The sequence below is a fragment of the Mesoplodon bidens genome (genome assembly GCF_964165515.1).
Source record: "Mesoplodon bidens genome assembly, chromosome: 3".
Lineage (NCBI taxonomy): Eukaryota > Metazoa > Chordata > Mammalia > Artiodactyla > Ziphiidae > Mesoplodon > Mesoplodon bidens.
Window position 1 is genome coordinate 115,142,904 of NC_138178.1, and position 12,226 is coordinate 115,155,129.

Sequence of the window (12,226 nt, forward strand, 5' to 3'; positions counted from 1 at the left end):
AATCCTAAGGAATCCTGTTCTAACATATACTTCATCTCTCTGCTCTCAAACTTAAGTTTTGCCCTTTTCTTTCATTCATTAATTCACTCCCTCATTCAGCAGACATTGATTGATTATCTTAAGCACCAGGCCCTGTTCTTTGTGCCAGGGATACAGCAGTGAACAAAATAGAGAAAACTCCCTGTCCTCATGGAGCTCACGTTGTTCTTTAATACATACCTACCACCAGGGTTGCTGCTGTGCATAACTCCACAGGTGCCTGTCATGTTTTCGTCTGTGTGAATGTTTTGCCCCCAGAGTTGTATGGTGCACAGCCAGCTCAGCTCCACACAGTGGTCCTGTCTACCATGCTCCATTTAGTTGATTGTCAAAATTCATTTCCTACTGTAAAGTCAGTCAGTTGCCATGTTCCAACAGTTGCCAGAGTACAACTCTTTTCTAAGGAAAGCATGCATTCCTCTCCTGTGGAGTGGAAGAGGATTTTGTGAGGAAACCAACCTTTGTCTTTCCTCAGACCACCTGTGTTAAGCCACTCTAAAATTCACTTACTGCTTCTTTCTTTATCTTCAGTAGTAATTGAAGGATTTTTTTCTTTGCCTTGAGGAGTTCTTTAAATCTTTTTCTTTGAATCGTGAAACACAGGATGTTTTTTCTAGTTTCTTTTCCCTCGCAATAATTACAACATCTTTTTCTTTTTCCTGAGCTGTGTAGTGGTTCTTCCACCTTGATTTGTGACCAGTAAATGTACAGTTGGTAAGGAGTCCGTGCCCTGTATTTTGAAGACAAATTTGCATTTCATGTATGTATTGGATTGGCCAAAAAGTTTGTTCGGGGTTTAAGCCCAAACGAACTTTTTGGCCAATCCAATATGGAAAACCCGAACGAACTTTTTGGCCAGCCCAATGTTAGGAAGAGAAATTTGGGAAAAGACTAGCACTGGATTCCATTATACCATTATCTTGCCTTGTAACTGCTCAGTTCTAAATTCTTTAAAGCTCAGGTTTTCCTTGTGATCAAAATATGGAGTTTAAAATGCCTATTAATAATACCCCCACCCCTCGCCAATCTGGAAAATAACTGAATTTATCTAAGAAAGCTGTCATGTCAAGACTCATTATTAGAAGGAAATGTGTGTTTGAAGAGAATAATTCTTCGCATATGTAGGGTTGGAAAATTTGATAAGTATGTTTAACTTGCACATCATTATAGTTAAAGTCTGTTGGAAATGTTTAAAGATTGTGCAATTAGGGAATGTTTTCTATCCACAAATTCCCTAGCTGTGTACTATATACATTCACTAATAATTAGTCTCAAGGATGCTTGGGTTCAAATCTGCTAAGGAAACTAACTTTCCCAAATATTTTGTTTCCCAGATCTTTGCTGAAATGCTCAACATCAAGACATCAACTCCACCAGCTTTCTTCCCTAAAGTGGCCTTGTTTGTCCTTTGATCTTTTCCATGTCCAGCCTCCTAAAACTTCATCTCTGTTATAAATCTTATCCTTTATAGACCAATGAGGGACCTCTATTTCATGTAATTTTTGGATGTGGGCGAATCACTTATGACATGAGGGCTCCTGTTCCCCTAGCCTCACTTCGCTCTTGGTACTTTACTTGCTTCATCCTTTTTAGACTTCAAACATAGTTAATGCTCTCAAATCCTTTCCTCTTTCGATTCTTGTTCCTATTTTTAATATTTCATAACTGAATGCCTTAACCCTGGGCAACTTAGCGTACATCTTAACTGCTTAAATTGAAATGACGCTTTTTTGTGTTACCAGTGACTTCTATGGGGAAATGAGAGCTCCTATTTGTTGAGTTCCTTCTCTGGATCAAGCAGAAGGTGCCTGTGCTAGGCAGTTTGATATGCAGTATCTCATTTAGTTCTCACAACAGTTCCGTACGTAGTGATGTTCCCTTCTTAAGGATGAGAAAAGGTTAAGTATCTTGTCTCATAGCCAGTAAGTGGCAAAGTCACAGAATTAGACATACCTCATTCCAAAATCCATGTTCTTTCTTCTGTAACAGATTTATTTATCCCCTCTTTCTTGAAATACCACTCTGAGCTATTTGTGACATGCTTTTCTGATTCCCTGATCTCTTGGATTGCCACTGCTTTAATCACTAACTCATAAACAGCTAGCTTGCTCTAGTCTCTTTCCTCCTCATCTAAACTTCTTAAAACACTGGCATACAGTTTCTTTCTTGCTACCCATTTATTCCTTAACTCCTAAGGGATGGCTTAGCCCCCATTGCTCCATTATAACTGCTCTCGCTGAGGCCACCAGTAATTTCCTAATTACCAATTCCAGTGGACAGATTTTAGTGCTTGTATTAGTTGGTTTGTGCTGCTATAACAGAAAGATCATAAACTGGGTGACTTATAAACAACAAACATTTATTTCTCGCAGTACCACATTTTTGTGCTTTCATGGCCTAACAATAACAATATGTAGTCTTTTACAGCTTACTAAGCCCTTTCATAGCTATTATCTGATTTTTATCCTCACACATCTCTATGGAGTAAGTAGTTGCATTTTTGTCATTTTACGTAAGAGAAAACTAGCTCAGAAGCTAAAAGTGACTTGCAGGGAGGTAACAGCTGTCTAGTACCACACTGAATCCACATCCTGTGCTTTTTTCAGAGATGTTCTGCCTCCCTGAAAACAGAAGTTTTTTTTTTTTAAGCTAATGATCAAATTGGAGCCCATTTTCTTCTCAACATTTGAATGCCAGCTTGGCAGCATGTTACGAGTTGGTTAGATCGGGCAGTGAATGGATGAGCACAAGAAAGACTCTATGATTCATGCTATGGAATGAATTGTGCACCCCCAACAAATTTATATGTTGAAGCCCTAACCCCCAATGGTTAGGTTTGGATGAAGTCATGAGGATGGGCCCTTGTGGTGGGGTTAGTGTCGTTATAAGAAGAGGAAGGGACACAGAGCTGTCTCTCTGCCGTTGGAGGACACAGCAAGATGGTAGCCATCTGCACGCCAGGAAGGGAGCCCTCACCAGACCCTGACCAGGTTGGTATCCTGGTCTCAGACTTCCAGCCTCCAGAACTGTGAGAAATAAATTTCTGTTGTTTAAGCCACCCAGTCTATGGTATTTTATTATGGCAGCCTGAGCTAAGATAGCTCATAAAATTATTTCCTTGTGATAACTCCCAAGCGCAGTATATTCAAGTATTAGATGCTTGATCTATGTCTCATAAACAGGATACTTGTTCCCTTTGACAGGTGACAGATACATGACACATTGTCCCTTCTGCATTTCATACATTGCCTCTTAGCAGTATGTAAATGAAGCCATATCAGTGTCATACCAACTCAGTAGCATGTCACATTGAAACAAGTTCCCTACTCACATGAATTGTCCTGCCTTGTCTAACTAAGGAAAACCAAGGGTCTTCTGCTCTGGCCTCTGTAAAAAAAAAAACAAAAAAAAAAAGAAAAGTTGTTGAAACAGAATGCTTGGCCAGGAATGTTATATGGACTGGCATAGAGTTGATGGTTCATAAATCATTTCACTAACACTAAAGTTACTACTCAAACTATTTCCTTGCATTCTGTACATACACATTCTAATTTTAGCATCCTTTAAAAATATTGTGGCTACTACCTCCTAGATAATGGTCAACTTTTAAACTGTTCTTTTCTTTGTTTTAAGATTTATCCAGGTGGGTTTTTTCAGTTTACCTGTTTCTATTTTGGAAATTAATTCCTTTGAAAACAGGTTTTGGCTTTTTTTTTTTTTACACTTGTTTATTCCCATTCGTACATAGATACATTTATTGCATGTGCGCATAGTCACAGCCGTTTCTAAGGCAACCAGTTGTGTTTTGAGATGGTGCTACTAATGTGAGAAATTGTTACCTTGGAAATGGAATGTACAGCCTCACGTACTTGGGGGTATTTATTTTGGTTTGTTTTTTGACACATGTCAGAGTGAAGGTGTTTCATATTGAATGAAAATAAAGGCAGACTGACCTCCCATGACTCAAGTCATATACAAGTACAAAGTGTCTTGGAACCTTACTTGTTTTATCCTAAAAGTTAGTGCAGATCTTGCATTTAAAGATATCACAGCATCTCTGTATGTTTTCAAATTAAAACCAAGATTCTCCCCCAAAATAAAACCTGCAATAAATTGTCACTTCAGGAGGATATGCCTTGTTTATCCTATGGCTTCATGGACCCCCAGCATACTGCCAAGTGCTGCTTGTGTATAGCCCAGTGTGAGACATACAGTGTTAGTCTTTCAAACAAAAGTACCTAGGGATTTCCCACAACTCACTTAGGAAGGATGGGGCAGTAGATGCTACTAGAAAAATCATAGTAACAGTTAGCTGTAGAATAAGGAGCAGGATTTAGAAGGGAACATTTTGAAAAGAAAGGAGTTAGGATTGAGAGTTTATATTGTAAAAGAAGGTTACAGATTACAAAAGTGGGTTTGAGATTAGAGTTACCTCAGATTGAAACCTAGCTCTGCTATTTACTGGCCTGTAACCTTGAGCTACTTCCTTAACCTTACTGAGCCTGTTACCTCATATTAAAAAGGTATTTGGAGCAGGGTGGTAACAATGGTACCAAATTCATGGGACATCTATGAGGATGAAGTGATGATGTATATAAAGACATGTAAGGTGCATCATAATTGCCCCGTAAATCAGAGCTAAAGGGAGACAAGTTGAAGATTCTACTTTTTAATTTATGTGAATTTTTAATGTATATGCCTGAAAAAAGAGCCTCAAAACAGCTCTTCTCCCAAGAACCCACTCGGTCCACCCATGTCTCCTCCTTGATTAGAGAATATCAAGTACACTTGTCTCCTTTTATATCTAATTCCTCCTCTTGAATCTGTCCCTCACATCACATCCCCATTATTGCTTCCTGTCATTTCCAGTTTCTGTGTCCCCATTTCTGCTAAGAAAAGCAGAAGTGAGGGAAATGTGAGGGTTTGGGGATTTTTAAAAACTGTTCCTAAGTGCTCATTGTTATGTTATTACATTAAACTGTAGTTATGTGAATATAGTACTTGCCAGATCTTTTCTCTGGGAAACGCAAAGGAATTTCCCCATTCGAGTCTTACGTTTTAATTTTTAGAGGACAGGAATTATAGTATTGTGCATACACAATAGGAGAGTTATACAGTTATGAGAGTTCATTACTCTTAAATTGCGTGGGTTTTTTTTTTTTTCCACTCTGCATTTTGCCTGTGGGGAAACTTAGGCTCTTAACTTACCTCAAGGGCACAAGGTACATTGCTGAGCCTGAACTGTTAGGTTTAAACCTATCAGGTTGCTATTTTTGTACTTCAAAAATGGTAGAATATCGGCAGCTTCATGTGGATCATAAAACAAAGTCTGTGTGTGTGTGTGTGTGTGTGTGTGTGTGTGTGTGTGTAAAACGTATCATGTATAAAGAAGACTTTAAATGTAAATGTATAATGTAAAGACTAATAATAAAACTAACACCCCTATACCCACCACTTGGGTTAGGAAGCTCCCTAAGTGCACTGACTAACCTTTTCTTTCTTCTCCTAACCTCTTCTTTCCCCTAACCCACCCCCAACCCCAGCCAGGTAACACCACCCTGACAATGGTGTAAATAATTTTCTTGTTTTTCGTTGTTTAGGTTTGAAAACCTGAGTAGCAAAACTCAACCCCAGCTGTGTGAGGAAAGGGCAGTATTGTCACTATTAGATGACAGCCCCCTGGAGATACATTCTTTCAAAATTTTAAAGACAGTCTATCATGTTTCCAGAGTTACCCTTGAAGTCCGAAGATGTTCTGATTGCTGATCTTTTCTGTGTGATCTGCTTCTCTTTTCCCCCTCTGGAAGCTTTTAGAATCATCTCGTTGTCTCTGACGTTCTAAAATTTTATAGTAGAACAACTCGGTATTGTCTGTTTGCCATCCATTAAGTTGGATATGCAATGGACTAATTCATTCTAGAAACTACTGTCTTTCTGTTTGGGGAAATGTTCTTTGGTTATTTCATTGATGACTCCCTTCTGTTTGCCCTGTTCTCTCTTCCTCTCTGTTACTCAGATGTCAGACCTCCCAGACTAGTTCTCTAAATTTCTTATTTTTTATCTCTTTGCTCCTTTCCTGGGAGGCTTCCTCGGTGTTCTCTTCCTATTATTTGTTATTATAATTATTATTATTCATGATGGCAGTCATGTTTTAATTCCCAAGGGCTTTTCTTTATTCTCTTCCTCTTAAAAAAGTCTGTTTCTCACAAAAGACCCCGAATAGCCAAAGCAATCTTGACAAAGAAAAACGGAGCTGGAGGAATCAGGCTCCCTGACTTCAGACTATACTGCAAAGCTACACTAAACTAGACAGTATGATGCTGACACAAAAACTGAAATACAGATCAATGGAACAGGATAGAAAGCCCAGAGATAAACCCTTGCACATATGGTCACTTATCTTTGATAAAGGAGGCAAGAATATGCAATGGAGAAAAGACAGCCTCTTCAATAAGTGGTTCTGGGAAAACTGGACAGCTACATGTAAAAGAATGAAATTAGAACACTCCCTAACACCATACACAAAAATAAACTCAAAATGGATTAAAGACCTAAATGTAAGGCCAGACACTATCAAACTCTTAGAGGAAAACATAGGCAGAACACTCTATGACATAAATCACAGCAAGATCCTTTTTGACCCACTCCTAGAGAAATGGAAATAAAAACAAAAATAAACAAATGGGACCTAATGAAACTTAAAAGCTTTTGCACAGCAAAGGAAAACATAAACAAGACGAAAAGACAGCCCTCAGAATGGGAGAAAATATTTGCAAATGAAGCAACTGACAAAGGATTAATCTCCAAAATTTACAAGCAGCTCATGCAGCTCAATATCTAAAAAACAAACAACCCAATCCAAAAATGGGCAGAAGACCTAGATAGACATTTCTCCAAAGAAGATATACAGATTGCCAACAAACACATGAAAGAATGCTCAACATCACTAATCATTAGAGAAATGCAAATCAAAACTATAATGAGGTATCACCTGACACCAGTCAGAATGGCCATCATCAAAAAATCTACAAACAATAAATGCTGGAGAGGGTGTGGAGAAAAGGGGAGCCTCTTGCACTGTTGGTGGGAATGTAAATTGATACAACCACTATGGAGAACAATATGGAGTTTCCTTAAAAAACTAAAAATAGAACTACCATACGACCCAGAAATCCCATTACTGGGCATATACCCTGAGAAAACCATAATTCAAAAAGAGTCATGTTCCACAATGTTCATCGCAGCTCTGTTTACAATAGCCAGGACATGGAAGCAACCTAAGTGTCCATTGACAGATGAATGGATAAAGAAGATGTGGCACATATATACAATGGCATATTACTCAGCCATAAAAAGAAACAAAATTGAGTTATTTGTAGTGAGGTGGATGGACCTAGAGTCTGTCATACAGAGTGAAGTAAGTCAGAAAGAGAAAAACAAATACCATATGCTAATACATATATATGGAATCTAAAAAAAAAAAAGGTCATGAAGAACCTAGGGGCAAGATGGGAATAAAGACGCAGACCTACTAGAGAATGGACTTGAGGACACGGGGTAAGGGTAAGCTGGGACAAAGTGAGAGAGTGGCATGGACATACATACACTACCAAATGTAAACTAGATAGCTAGTGAGTAGCAGCCACATAGCACAGGGAGATCAGCTCGGTGCTTTGTGACCACCTAGAGGGATGGGTTAGGGAGGGTGGGAGGGAGACGCAAGAGGGAGGAGATACGGAGCTATATGTATATGTATAGCTGATTCACTTTGTTATAAAGCAGAAACTAACACACCATTGTAAAGCAATTATACTCCAATAAAGATATTTTTTAAAAATCCTATGAGATAACATAGTGTATTCAGAAACAGACCTTTTTTTTTAACATAGTGCTGATTAAAAATCTTACTATTTTATTCCTAGATATTTTACTCTTTTTGTTGCAATGGTACATGGGAGTGTTTCCTTAATTTCTCTTTCAGATTTTTCACCATTAGTGTATAGGAATGCAAGAGATTTCTGTGCATTAATTTTGTAACCTGCTACTTTACCAAATTCATTGATTAGTTCTAGTAGTTTTCTGGTAGCATCTTTAGGATTCTCTATGTATAGTATAATGTCATCTGCAAACAGTGACAGCTTTACTTCTTCTTTTCCGATTTGGATTCCTTTTATTTCTTTTTCTTCTCTGATTGCTGTCGCTAAAACTTCCAAAACTATGTTGAATAATAGTGGTGAGAGTAGACAACCTTGTCTTGTTTATGATCTTAGAGGAAATGATTTCAGTTTTTCACCACTGAGAACAGTGTTGGCTGTGGGTTTGTCATATATGGCCTTTATTATGTTGAAGTAAGTTCCCTCTATGCCTACTTTCTGGAGGGTTTTTATCATAAATGGGTGTTGAATTTTGTGGTAAGCTTTTTCTGCATCTATTGAGATGATCCTATGGTTTTTATCCTTCAGTTTGTTAACATGGTTTATCACACTGATTGATTTGCGTATATTGAAGAATCCTTGTATTCCTGTAATAAACCCCACTTGATCATGGTGTATGATCCTTTTAATGTGCTGTTGGATTCTGTTTGCTAATATTTTGTTGAGGATTTTTGCATCTATGTTCATCAGTGATATTGGCATGTAGTTTTCTTTTTTTGTGATATCTTTGTCTGGCTTTGGTATCAGGGTGATGGTGGCCTCGTAGAATGAGTTTGGGTGTGTTCCTCCCTCTGCTATATTTTGGAAGAGTTTGAGAAGGATAGGTGTTAGCTCTTCTCTAAATGTTTGATAGAATTCGCCTGTGAAGGCACCTCGTCCTGGGCTTTTGTTTGTTGGAAGATTTTTAATCACAGTCTCAATTTCAGTGCTTGTGGTTGGTCTGTTTATATTTTCTGTTTCTTCTTGGTTTAGTCTCGGAAGGTTGTGCTTTCCTAAGAATTTGTCCATTTCTTCCAGGTTGTCCATTTTATTGGCATGTAGTTGCTTGTAGTAATCCCTCATGATCCTTTGTATTTCTGCAGTGTCAGTTGTTATTCTCCTTTTTCATTTCTAATTCTATTGATTTGAGTCTTCTCTCTTTTCTTCTTGATGAGTCTGGCTAATGGTTTATCAATTTTGTTTATCTTCTCAAAGAACCAGCTTTTAGTTTTATTGATCTTTGCTATTGTTTCCTTCATTTCTTTTTCATTTATTTCTGATCTGCTCTTTATGATTTCCTTCCTAATGCTAACATTGGGGTTTTTTTGTTCTTCTTTCTCCAATTGCTTTAGGTGTAAGGTTAGGTTGTTTATTTAAGATGTTTCTTGTTTCTTGAGGTAGGATTTTATTGCTATAAACTTCCCTCTTAGAACTGCTTTTGCTGCATCCCATAGATTTTGGATCGTCGTGTTTTCATTTCCATTTGTTTCTAGGTATGTTCTGCTTTCCTGTTTGATTTCTTCAGTGATCTCTTGGTTATTTAATAATATATTGTTTAGCCTCCATGTGTTTGTATTTTTTTTTTTTTTTTTTTTTGCGGTATGCGGGCCTCTCACTGTTGTGGCCTCTCCTGTTGCGGAGCACAGGCTCCAGATGCGCAGGCTCAGCAGCCATGGCTCACGGGCCCAGCCGCTCCGCGGCATGTGGGATCCTCCCGGACCGGGGCACGAACCCGTGTCCCCTGCATCGGCAGGCAGACTCTCAACCACTGCACCACCAGGGAAGCCCTGTGTTTGTATTTTTTACAGATTTTTTCCTGTAATTGATATCTAGTCTTAGAGAGTTGTGGTCAGAAAAGATACTTGATACGATTTCAGTTTTCTTAAATTTCCCAAGGCTTGATTTGTGACCCAAGATATGATCTATCCTGGAAAATGTTCCATGAGCACTTGAGAAAAAAGTGTATTCTGTTGTTTTTGGATGGAATGTCCTGTAAATATCAATTAAGTCCATCTTGTTTAATGTATCATTTAAAGCTTGTGTTTCCTTATTTATTTTCATTTTGGATGAGCTGTCCATTGGTGAAAGTGGGGTGTTAAAGTCCCCTACTATGATTGTGTTACTGTTGATTTCCCCTTTTATGGCTGTTAGCATTTGCCTTATGTATTGAGGTGCTCCTATGTTGGTTGCATAATTATTTACAATTGTTATATCTTCTTCTTGGATTGATCCCTTGATCATTATGTAGTGTCCTTCTTTGTCTGTTGTAATAGTTTTTATTTTAAAGTCCATTTTGCCTGGTATGAGAATTGCTACTCCAGCTTTCTTTTGATTTCTATTTGCATGGAATATCTTTTTCCATCCCCTCACTTTCAGTCTGTATGTGTCCCTAGGTCTGAAGTGGGTCTCTTGTAGACAGCATATATACGGTTCTTGTTTTTGTATCCATTCAGCCAGTCTATGTCTTTTGGTTGGATCATTTAATCCATTTACATTTAAGGTAGTTATCAATATGTATGTTCCTATTACCATTTTCTTAATTGTTTTGGGTTTGTTATTGTAGGTCTTTTCCTTCTCTTGTGTTTCCTGCCTAGAGAAGTTCCTTTAGCATTTGTCATAAAGCTGGTTTGGTGGTGCTGAATTCTCTTAGCTTTTGCTTGTCTGTAAAGGTTTTAATTTCTCTGTCAAATCTGACAGATCCTTGGTGAGTAGGGTAATCTTGGTTGTAGGTTTTTCCCTTTCATCAGTTTAAATATGTCCTGCTACTCCCTTCTGGCTTGCAGAGTCTCTGCTGAAAGATCAGCTGTTAACCTTATGGGGATTCCCTTGTATGTTATTTGTTGTTTTTCCCTTGCTGCTTTTAATATGTTTTCTTTGTATTTGATTTTTGATAGTTTGATTAATATGTGGCTTGGCGTGTTTCTCCTTGGATTTATCCTGTATGAGACTCTTTGTGCTTCCTGGACTTGATTGACTATTTCCTTTCCCATATTAGGGAAGTTTTCAACTATAATCTCTTCAAATATTTTCTCAGTCTTTTTCTTTTTTTCTTCTTCTGGGACCCCTATAATTCGAATGTTGGTGCATGTAATGTTGTCCCAGAGGTCTCTGAGACTGTCCTCAATTCTTTTCATTCTTTTTTCTTTTTTCTGCTCTATGGTAGTTATTTCCACTATTTTATCTTCCAGGTCATTTATCCGTTCCTCTGCCTCAGTTATTCTGCTATTGATTCCTTCTAGAGAATTTTTAATTTCATTTATTGTGTTGTTCATCATTGTTTGTTTGCTCTTTAGTTCTTCTAGGTCCTTGTTAAATGTTTCTTGTATTTTCTCCATTCTGTTTCCAAGATTTTGGATCATCTTTACTATCATTATTCTGAATTCTTTTTCAGGTAGACTGCCTATTTCCTCTTCATTTGTTTGGTCTGGTGGGTTTTTACCTTGCTCCTTCATCTGCTATGTGTTTCTCTGTCTTCTCATTTTGCCTCACTTACTGTGTTTGGGGTCTCCTTTTTGCCGTCTGCAGGTTTGTAATTCCCTTTGTTTTTGGTGTCAGCTCCCAGTGGCTAAGGTTGGTTCAGTGGGTTGTGTAGGCTTCCTGGTGGAGGGGACTAGTGCCTGTGTTCTGGTGGATGAGGCTGGATCTTGTCTTTCTGGTGGGCAGGACTGCATCCGGTGGTGTGTTTTGGGGTGTCTGTGACCTTATTATGATTTTAGGCAGCCTCTCTGCTAATGGGTGCAACTTGTGTTCCTGTCTTGCTAGTTGTTTGGTATAGAGTGTCCAGCTCTGGAGCTTGCTCGTCGTTGAGTGGAGCTGGGTCTTAGTGTTGAGATGGACCTGTCTGGGAGAGCTTTCACTCTTTGATATTATGTGGAGCCGGGAGGTCTCTGGTGGACCAGTGTCCTGAACTCAGCTCTCCCTTCTCAGAGGCACAGGCCTGACACACAGCCGGAGCACCAAGACCCTTTTGGGAAGTCTGAGGTCTTCTGCCCACATTCAGTAGGTATTTTGTAGGAGTTCTTCCACATGTAGATGTATTTCTGATGCATTTGTGGAGAGGAAGGCAATCTCCATGTCTTAATCCTCTGCCATCTTGAAGGTCTCCCTCATAGGATTTTTATGCGAGGTTTTTGTGGGGGTTTTGCCTTCTTTTGTAGTCTTCACTGTTTCAGGTTTTTGTTTTCTTTAGTTGTTTTAGAGTCTTACATTTTGCAGGCTCTCCACAGCTGTCTGATAATTCTTTGCTGTCTGCTTATGGTTAAAGATGATCTAAA

The 12,226-nt window shown here is 38.5% G+C and overlaps 1 protein-coding gene across 4 annotated transcripts in view; it reads left to right on the forward strand.

The window, feature by feature from the left end:
• PRORP (protein only RNase P catalytic subunit) overlaps nucleotides 1–12,226 on the forward strand; it is a 123,960-nt gene that overhangs the window by 94,315 nt on the left and 17,419 nt on the right. The gene's annotated exons all lie outside the window — the stretch shown is intronic.